General features: G+C 44.6%; 1 non-coding gene across 1 annotated transcript; it reads right to left on the bottom strand.

Annotated features, from left to right (window-relative positions):
- Nucleotides 1–4569: 4569 nt before the first annotated feature.
- Nucleotides 4570–4696, bottom strand: LOC120944572. Its single transcript, XR_005750434.1, has one exon. It is a non-coding gene; the product is annotated as a small nucleolar RNA SNORD22 (small nucleolar RNA).
- Nucleotides 4697–9261: the final 4565 nt, after the last annotated feature.

Raw genomic sequence — 9261 nt, 5'->3', positions numbered from 1 at the left:
CAAATCTCACAAGATGGGTTGCAATGACTTCTTGTGAGATTTGGGCTGTATCAATATTACCTGAGATCTTGTCCGCAGGAGGGTGACATCACCCCTGGCACTACAGGAATTGCAGAAAGGTGCGGGTATGTAACGATTTTCCCTTCACAGGTTCATGCAGTGTTTGTGAGTGAGTAACTTGTATAGCGCTACAAATGCGAACTGAATCGCATCAAGGCGCTTTGTCCCATTTCGTCCAGGTCCCTCAGAAGAGGTGGTTGTTACGTTCTTTCCTGAAGGCCTGGTGGGGGGGCTACCATGAATAAGCAGGCCTTGTCTAAAGTGCAAGGTTTGGTTAAAAGGGGAACATAGAAGCTGTCATCCTTTACTTCTGGTTGGCATATAATCCCTAGGGCAAAGTCATGCTTGTGGGTTAATCTTTGAAGGGGCCTACAGCCAGTAGTTGGCCTGGCCATCTCAATCTGAGACTGTATATCTTCTCATAGGTTCTCTGCACATTTTAATGAGCTTATAGCTCAGATGTCAACCTTGCAACCTCAATCTGAGGCCGTTACTATCTATGGGGCTTGTGTGTTCGAAAGTCAGCTTAGTGGTTCGCCACGCCATCTTTGAACGAGCCACAGTCCAGAAAGTCAGCCTGGCAACCTCATTTTGAAGTTGCATACCCTCTGTGGGGCAGTGATGGTGCCCGCAGGTTTCACCGTACAGCCTACAACCCAGGAAGCCGCATGGTAACCTCCATCTGAGGCTTTCCGCATGCACCTTTTTTTTTTTTCTTCGCAAAAGATTCCCTATAAGGCACTTGATTAGCGCTGGTGACATTCCCTTCCATTGGATGCATCACTTATGGGTTAAATATAGCATTTGCCAGCTCTTTTATTACTGGAAGGGTTAATGTCCAAAACAAATAACCATTCCTAAACAGTGTTTTTTTTTTTTTCTGTGAAGAACTCTTGCCTTTTTATTTTCTTTACCTGCCCACATAGGAAATTATTTCTTACCTGCTGATGTGTTATATAGATTTGCTGTGTCTGAGGAACCATTGAAAATAGAAGCATGTGTTTTTTTTTTTTTTTTAATCTTTATTTGCAAGCTCGGACACTGGAACACCCGGTTTTGTGCTCTCTCTCTCGCTCCTATATTTCCTTTATATTTATGTTGTATGTCTGTTCAGTGAACGACCAAGTTGGCCGTTTTCAGATCTCCTCAGGAAATTTCACGACCCAGAATTCCTCAGAATATAATTGCAACCACGCAGTGCCATCATGTCAGTGCAACACTGGAATCTGAGTTTGTGTAATCATGCCAGGTCTATATTTTACCGCAGCTTCAGATTCCTTGTGTCACCGTTTAAAGATCTCCTCCAGTCAGATAGAAAAACCTTTGCTTTAGCCCATGTAGATCATTGGAGAAAAAGACTAAGATGATTTTTTATTTATTTTTTTAACTTGGATATGCTAATTGGTTGTAATTCCTTAAGTAGACATACACGCTGTAAAGCAAAAATCGCTATACATGCCTTTTCTGCAGTCGGTCCGGTCTCCAGCGGCGGCATCTGTGTGCAGGAGAGAACAGACAACGGCTGGGAAGTGACGTAACCCATAGAGTTACTATGGGGGCTTCCGTTGTAGTCTGCCTCTTGCACACGCCTAGACACTGAAGCCACTGCTCAATGTGGGACCGGAGTGGCGGCACACAAGGCATCATGTACATCCATTTTATTTTTTTGGGGAATTTTATAGAGGGCCAGATTTGGTTTTAGAATGCGCTGCTAGTAGGTTTAGAGCTAGTTGGGTATTGGCTGAACTTCAAATGTAAGCTTTAGTTACCGTCACCCCGTACACACTAGCTTAAATCTAAACTCCAAGCAGACTCCAGTTCAGTTATCCATAAATGTATTATCTACAGCTGCTGTCAGTACCCCAATCTGTCTGCGTTCCAAAGTGCTGTCATTCTGACACTGGAAGATTGCTGACAGGAGAAAAAAAGCGGAGAGCTTACCTAGTCAGATGCTCCACATGTTGCAGGTGTATTAAGGACCAGTCCCCTTTGCTAGTCTGACTGACATTGCTGTGCTGCCTGGCAGGGGTATCTAGATCCCAGAATTTGCTGAACAATTACCCTTTTCCAGTAAGACAGCCCACCTTTATTTATTTTGACTGCATACTTCGCTTTTTGTCTGGAGATCAGCTTCAAATTTCAGTCCAGCCTCAGAGTAGTCTTGCCTGCATTAGCTGCTGTAGTAAAGGAGAGAAGACTGACATAAAATTGTCGTGTCAAAACAGTATTGTATTTGAGGCACGAGGGTAGCGGAGGTGAAAAGGGTATTTAGGTAGAAGTCAGGCATGTTTCGGAGCAAAAAATTGTCTCACTTTTCAGGATAAAGCAAGAAATATTGCTTTTTGGAAGGAGACTGGCTATGCAGAAAATGTATATAAACGCGCTTTTGTAACTTCCTGCTTAAAAGGGTTTTTCTTTTTGACTGGAGTCACTTTAAAATTTTAAAATTCAGGGAAAATTAGTGAAATGTAATCGCTATTATGCAAATCTTGTTTTAAGGTATAACCAATACTGACATGGTTAGCACGGACTAGCAAAAAACAAAAACAATTCTCACTTTGACAGTTTATGGTGTTTTTGGCTGGGCATAGGTGCCAAAGTTTGTTTAAACCTGAGAAATGGAAGTACACCCTTGCCTGTTCATGGTGGAGAAGGCCATTTTGTTAGCTTGGCTTCAGAAATTTGACCCATCCTGTCATCCGAGAGCGCAGCTTATCTAACTGGTGGAAAGCGGTCTCGGTGATGTCACTGCCACTATCCAACTGATGGAAAGTAGCCTCAGTGATGTCACTGCCCCTATCCAACTGATGGAAAGCGGCCTCAGTGATGTCACTGCCCCCTATCCAACAGGTAGAAAGGAGGATCCATGTCAATGCTCCTATCCAACGGGTGGAAAGTGGTTTCAGTGATGTCACTGCCTCTATCCAACCGATGGAAAGCGGCCTCAGTGATGTCACTGCCTCTATCCAACCGATGGAAAGCGGCCTCAGTGATGTCACTGCCCCTGTTCAACTGGTGGAAAGCGGCCTCAGTGATGTCGCTGCCCCTATCCAACTGGTGGAACGCAGTCTCAGTGACGTCACTGCCCCTATCCAACTGATGGAAAGGAGGCTCCATGTCACTGCTCCTATCCAACGGGTGGAAAGTGGCCTCAGTGATGTCGCTGCCCCTATCCAACCAGTGGAAAGTGGCCTCAGTGATGTCACTGCTGCCCCTCCACTAAAGAGATAGGCTTGCCTCCTCAAAAGAATTGCTTTTAGCTAACATGGCTGTCTCCTCTCCCCGTAGACGTCAGGTCGGTGCCGTTACATTGATTTGTGCATGCCAAAGTACATTGTTTCATTTTTCTGAACTTTTACCGTAAACCTACAGACACCAAGTATTGTGTTCTATTGCAGGAAATTTTTTTACAACCTTTCTACCAATCAGAAGCTTACTGTGAATGGACAGTGACCCAGGCTGCGGGCTTAAATGCATAGAACCATGGTTAAAGAGCCACTGCCCCCAAACAGGATTTCTTGTCTTCGGCAGAGTGGAATCAGGGTTTTTTCATGTTCTGGAGATGTCCTGGCATGACTGGCTCTTAATCTGAACTGTCCTCAAGTCCTATCTTCAGTACCATCGCAGTACTGCGTCATGGTCGGCACCTGTAGATACATAGTCACCTACAAGATGCTGGGACTTGGGGATCAAGTTGGGAAATAAGGCTGTAGTGGCTTCTCCATTAAAACTAATGGAGATCTCACAAGCCTGTAATGGAAACTCTAAAGAAACCCATTTTGGGTAGAGCTGCTCTTTAATCACTCTGGGAACAATGCATATATACGTTTGTTATATACAACTTATGCATCGGGGTTGTTCTGTAGAACCGTAGGAAGAGAAAACCAATCGCTGTTGGCTTTGTTTTCAAATCTGTTCTCAGAAATTGGTTGGTTGCTGTGGGTCACGCCCCCTTTTCATCCTACTTGTATAGAATACGTTCCCCCCAAATAACCTTCAGAGGCTTCTGTTTTCAAATTCATGGGGCAAACAATGTTGATGGTTCTCAATCTGTGTTCCTGATCCTCAGGTTTCAGTAGTTGTATCACTCACCCGATGGTTAAATAATACTTGGAGTGTTATTTCTGAAAAGAGTCATTTGAATAAACTCTATTGTTTAATATTTGAGATTCTCCTCAAACATATTTCTTTTGTATTTTCAGTGAAATTGTAGATTCTTTAAAGAATCCTTTTCTAGTATTTGCTGCAATGTGATTTGGTGTCCAGGCGAAAGCTGACAACTTGTGTATCTATAGAACGTCGCTCAGTTTGTCATTGAGCAAGTCTCCACGCGATTATTTTTGGGGAAGCAATATACAGTACCTTAGATGGAGGCCTCAGAAGCATCCCAGCTCTTTGGCAATGGTAAAAACAGTATGCTAACCATACATGCATCGTTCAGCCTATGGGCTGAATGTGAGACATCAAATGGGTTCCTCCATTCATGCTGCTGACACCGCGGCAGACTGAATACCCAAATATGTTTTTTTAGGAACAGGTTATCCATCTTCTCCAACTGACTACACCAGTGGCTTCCCCTTTTCAGGCTCTTGGTGGAGATCAGATGGTGGGACATGTGAAGGTATCCTTGGGGATACCCAAATATTTAGATGTAATCGCTGAGAATTTTCCACCTGGCTCCTACAGGTTTTTTTGTCTTGTCAAGCTGCTCGGTGCCAAAAGGCCCAACATGACTTGCATTTTTCCAACAGTAAATGGCCAACCTTTGTGTCACGTATGACCAGCTTAACAGTGAATAGATGCAACTTGATTTATCTAGAACAAGTATACCGCTTTGGAGGCAGAACTGGCAGCTTTCAACTGATGCTTCTCATGGGATTCTTAAAGTAGCATTCCACCTAAAAGGGGAGGTTCTGCTTGTTTTGCATCCTCCCCAAGCCTACCCCCCCCCCCCCCCCCCCTTTCCTTCCACTGCCACAATTGGCACTTTTTTTAGGGGAGGGAAGGAGGAGTGGGTAGCTGGTTGTGACAGCTCCCATATCCGGCTTGTATCGACACAGTGATCTGAGCCAGAATCTTGGCCATTCCTCTTTACCCCATAGGCTTCTGGGACACATCGCAGGTCTCAGAAGACTATGGGACCATTCACAAGGTACAGCGTGGCACAAAACTGGCTGTGAAGCCGCAAGGTTTTACTTCCTGTTTCCCTAGAGATCATAGGTGTGTGTAGTCTATTGCAATAGGGTGTGCACCCCAAAGCTCCAACACATATGCGTTTGACATATTTACCAGCCTCTTCCCCGCTCTCCATCCTTTAACAATGGGAGGAAGCGGGAGCACGTGGGGGGACCCAGGCAACACAAGGAAGAGGAACAGGGAAAGGAAGGGTAGCATATATTAGTACTGAGCCCCTATATTTTCCTCCTGTGGAATGTTGACAAGAGGCACACCCCTTGCGCACGCCTATCCCAGAGCCTGCACCCAAAGCCGATTGAATAATCAGCTTGGATGAGGACATCGCTGGGTCCCTGGACAGGTAAGTGTCCAGCATTAAAAGTCGGAAGCTACAATACTTTTTTGGGGGTGCCTGGAGCTCCTTTTTAAGGACTTGACAGCACCTGATATTTTCTTTGCCTAATCCACATTAACCTCTTGGTCTCATTTGCAATATACCTATTTTTATATGTTGCAAATGTGAAATCTCACTACTAGGGACTTGGACATCTCATTTGTAGCTGAGCCGCAAGGTATTAATGCTGTCCCCACTTTTAGCTTGTGTGAAGTTGTGTTCCGAGCTTTATTAATAGGGGTCAGCTGCCACTACAGGCCAGGGTTCCATGGGAGAACTTTGTGGGAAAGTAGTGGCTTCTATACCAGACTAACTGCAGCTCCCTTGTCTTATGCGTGCTATTGGTACGTTTGGTGTCAAATTGTAGGTTTCTTAGGAAGAAATGGAAACTTGCATTCCCCGCCAAAGTATCAGTCATGGTAACTTGGAGAATATGTGTACTGAACCCCTGTGAGCGATGAGGTGTAATGCACATTTCTTGAATTCACTGTTTGGTGGCACAGAAGTGCTGTATTGGTTTCTTCTGCATTATAAACTAATGCATGTTATTTAATGCATGTTCACCTCCTAGAATGCCGCCACTGGAGTATGTACAGGCTATGGCACAAGTAAATGAACATCCGAATAGCCTGCAAAGATCTTGTTTTTTTTTTTGGAATATGCTACAAGTCGACTTTTGTAATATGCCCAAGTCGACTTGGGTATAACCAACATGTTGGGTTTTCAGCATTCGATTTTTGCCAACCGCTATAGCGGCTAGCGGTGTTCACTGTTCTCTTGGCAGGGACGGCTCCGCACGCCACTAGAACACCGTATCGCCGCAGGAGGGATTCCTCTATCAGCACTGACTGCGTTGATGGGGGAACTGATCGATTTTTCTTTCCCCAGTTGCAGGGAAGAAAATGGCATAATCATATGGCCTGCTGTAACCTAATTCTCACTCCTCATCCCCAAGACAGTTTATATCTTGGTGAGGCTGCAAGACTATTGATGGGCAGGCAGGACTTTAAGTGCAGCAATACACAACCCAAAAACCCACCGCATCTGAGGGGGGAGGGATTTTTTTCACGACTAACCAGTCATTTTCCGTTCTATATTATTGAATAGCAACGAAGAGTCTGTTTTGTGTCAACAGGCACACCTCTGACTCTAACCTATGGGGTTGTCCTCTGTTAAGCACCCTCATGTCCAATTTGTGCTGAGCCTCAAGGGTTCCTTCTGTTTCACTGGGAAGCTTCTGGCCTAAGCTGGCCATACATGGATTGAATCTCCCAAGACCCAATCCATCTATGGGCAGGCTGGTTGTAGTGAAGTCAATTCATTGATCAACTTCAGTACAACCAAATTAAAAATGTTTAGGTTTGACCTGCATATTATAGGGTTTTAGTGAAGGTTGCATTGATACTGCTCATTGGCAAAAGTACTTGCACTCGTGCCAATGTTCCAATGTTTGATCCAATACCTGTGTCCTCAGCGTAGCGAGGGGCAGTCTCGCAGATGATTGGTGGGTGCAGTTACAAGCACCGATCTCCCTATGCGGCTTTCAATAAAGCAGCTGACAGCCGATTCTCCTCCTGTGGCTGTCGGCTGCTTTATTGAAAGCTATACAGGGAGATTGATGCCTGCATCGATCAATCCTGACTGTCCCATGTGTCGTCATCCTCCGGGTCCTGCACTGTACTTCTCCGCCCCCCCACACACGTCCTGTATCTGCCAAGATGGAGAGCAGCAGGAGGAGATGGTAAATGTCCACTGCTTCCTTTTTCTGAATGAACAGAGTCTGTGATCACTGACTGTCTATTCATAACTGCCACTGGGATGTTTCAGTTTATGAATGGAGAGGAGCCTCTGTCTTTTGTCCCTTCATCTTCAGTGCAGCTGAGGCTGCAGAGAAAGGGACTGGGGGATCTGTGTCCTTATTCCCTTTCTCAAAAGAGAGATGTCTGTTTTTCAGACCCCTGATATCTTGCCAACAACAGGGCTGTAAAAAAATATATATATATATATATATATATATATATATATATATATATATATATATATATATATAATTGTAAAAGAGAAAGCTGACAGTCCACGCCTCATCAGTGCTGCATATTAGTGCCACAGTCAAATTACATAAAAATAAATAAAATAAAAGTACTTGGGGGTGAAGTATTGGTACTTGTACTTAAAGTGGTAGCGGTGCAACCCTAGTTTTGGTAAATCTAAAGGAAAGTTGTACAAGAAAATTGTAAAATGTATGGCCAGCCTTATAGCTGGATTCAGGATGGCGGGCGCATAGTTGTGGCGGCGTAGCGTATGGCATTTACACTACGCCGCCGTAAGTTAGCGAGGCAAGTACATGATTCACAAAGTACTTGCCTGCTAAGTTACGGCGGCGTAGCCTAAATCGGGCGGGCGCCTAATTCAAATTCGGCTGAGGGGGCGTGTTTTATGTTAATGGGGGGGGGGGTGACCTGACGTGATTGACGTATTTTACGAACGGCGCATGCGCCGTCCATGTACATATCCCAGTGTGCATTGCGGCAAAGTACGCCGCACGGTCCTATTGGTTTCGCCGTGGACGTAAATCCCTATTCACGGACGACTTACGCAAATGATGTACATTTTTCAAATTTCGACGCGGGAACGACGGCCATACTTAACATTACTATTCCAGCTATTTGATGGAATAACTTTAGGCCTGAAAGTGCGTTACGTAAACGGCGTATCTTTACTGCGTCGGGCAAGCGTACGTTAGTGAATCGGCGTATCTACTCATTTACATATTCTAGGCCGACCGCAATGGAAGCGCCACCTAGTGGTCAGGCTAAAAATTACACTTTAGGATACGACGGTGTAAGACACTTACGCCGCTCGTATCTGAGCCTAATTTAAGCGTATCTGGTTACCAGAATACGCTTCAATTTGGGTCGGCGCAGATTCAGACTTAGGCTGGCGTATCTACTGATACACCAGCCTAAGTCTTTCTGAATCTAGCTATTAGACTTGTGTTGCGAGAACCCTCAGCACAGAGGTGCTTTAAATGTTGAAATTTGAGGGGGAGATATACCCAGAAAGCGCTCTGTAAACCATTTTATAATATGCAGCTAGTAAATCTGCTCGGAATTATTTGCCAACTCTAGTGGCCTTCCCCTATTTTGGCCGCCTCTGTTCATGTATTTTATGAGCTAGCAGCAACCCTTTTCCAACTCAAATCTTGCCTTTTTATTGTAACGGCGTAAAAAGCTATTTCTTCTAAAAATGAAAGCGATCTGATTGGTTAGTGTTGTTTTAAGAAACTCGCAAAGCCTTGCAGCCTGGGTCCAGTCTCTGAAGGTAACACCAAGTGCGTATTTTGACCCAAATTACACAGATATTTGCTGAATGATATTTGGTGCTTTTCATTGTGATCCCTGTGATTGGTCCTTAAAAAAAAAAAAGTAAGTACACCCATTTGCTTCTCTATAAAAATGTGATTGGTCGCTGCCTCCTGTGAGCCAGTGGCGATAATCTAGCGATAAATCGTTGCATACAAGTTTTTGGCGATAAATTTTCCTCAGCAATCCCTGTGTAGTTTGGACTGTTGTGATATAAGACCGGTCAGTGACTTCTACCCCCCCCCCCCCCCCATTAATGCCTTCAGACAT

Source organism: Rana temporaria, chromosome 6, assembly GCF_905171775.1.
Source record: "Rana temporaria chromosome 6, aRanTem1.1, whole genome shotgun sequence".
In the NCBI taxonomy this organism is placed as follows: Eukaryota; Metazoa; Chordata; class Amphibia; order Anura; family Ranidae; genus Rana; species Rana temporaria.
The sequence above is the reverse complement of the archived record's forward strand: the minus strand, read 5'-3'. Positions and strand labels throughout refer to the sequence as shown.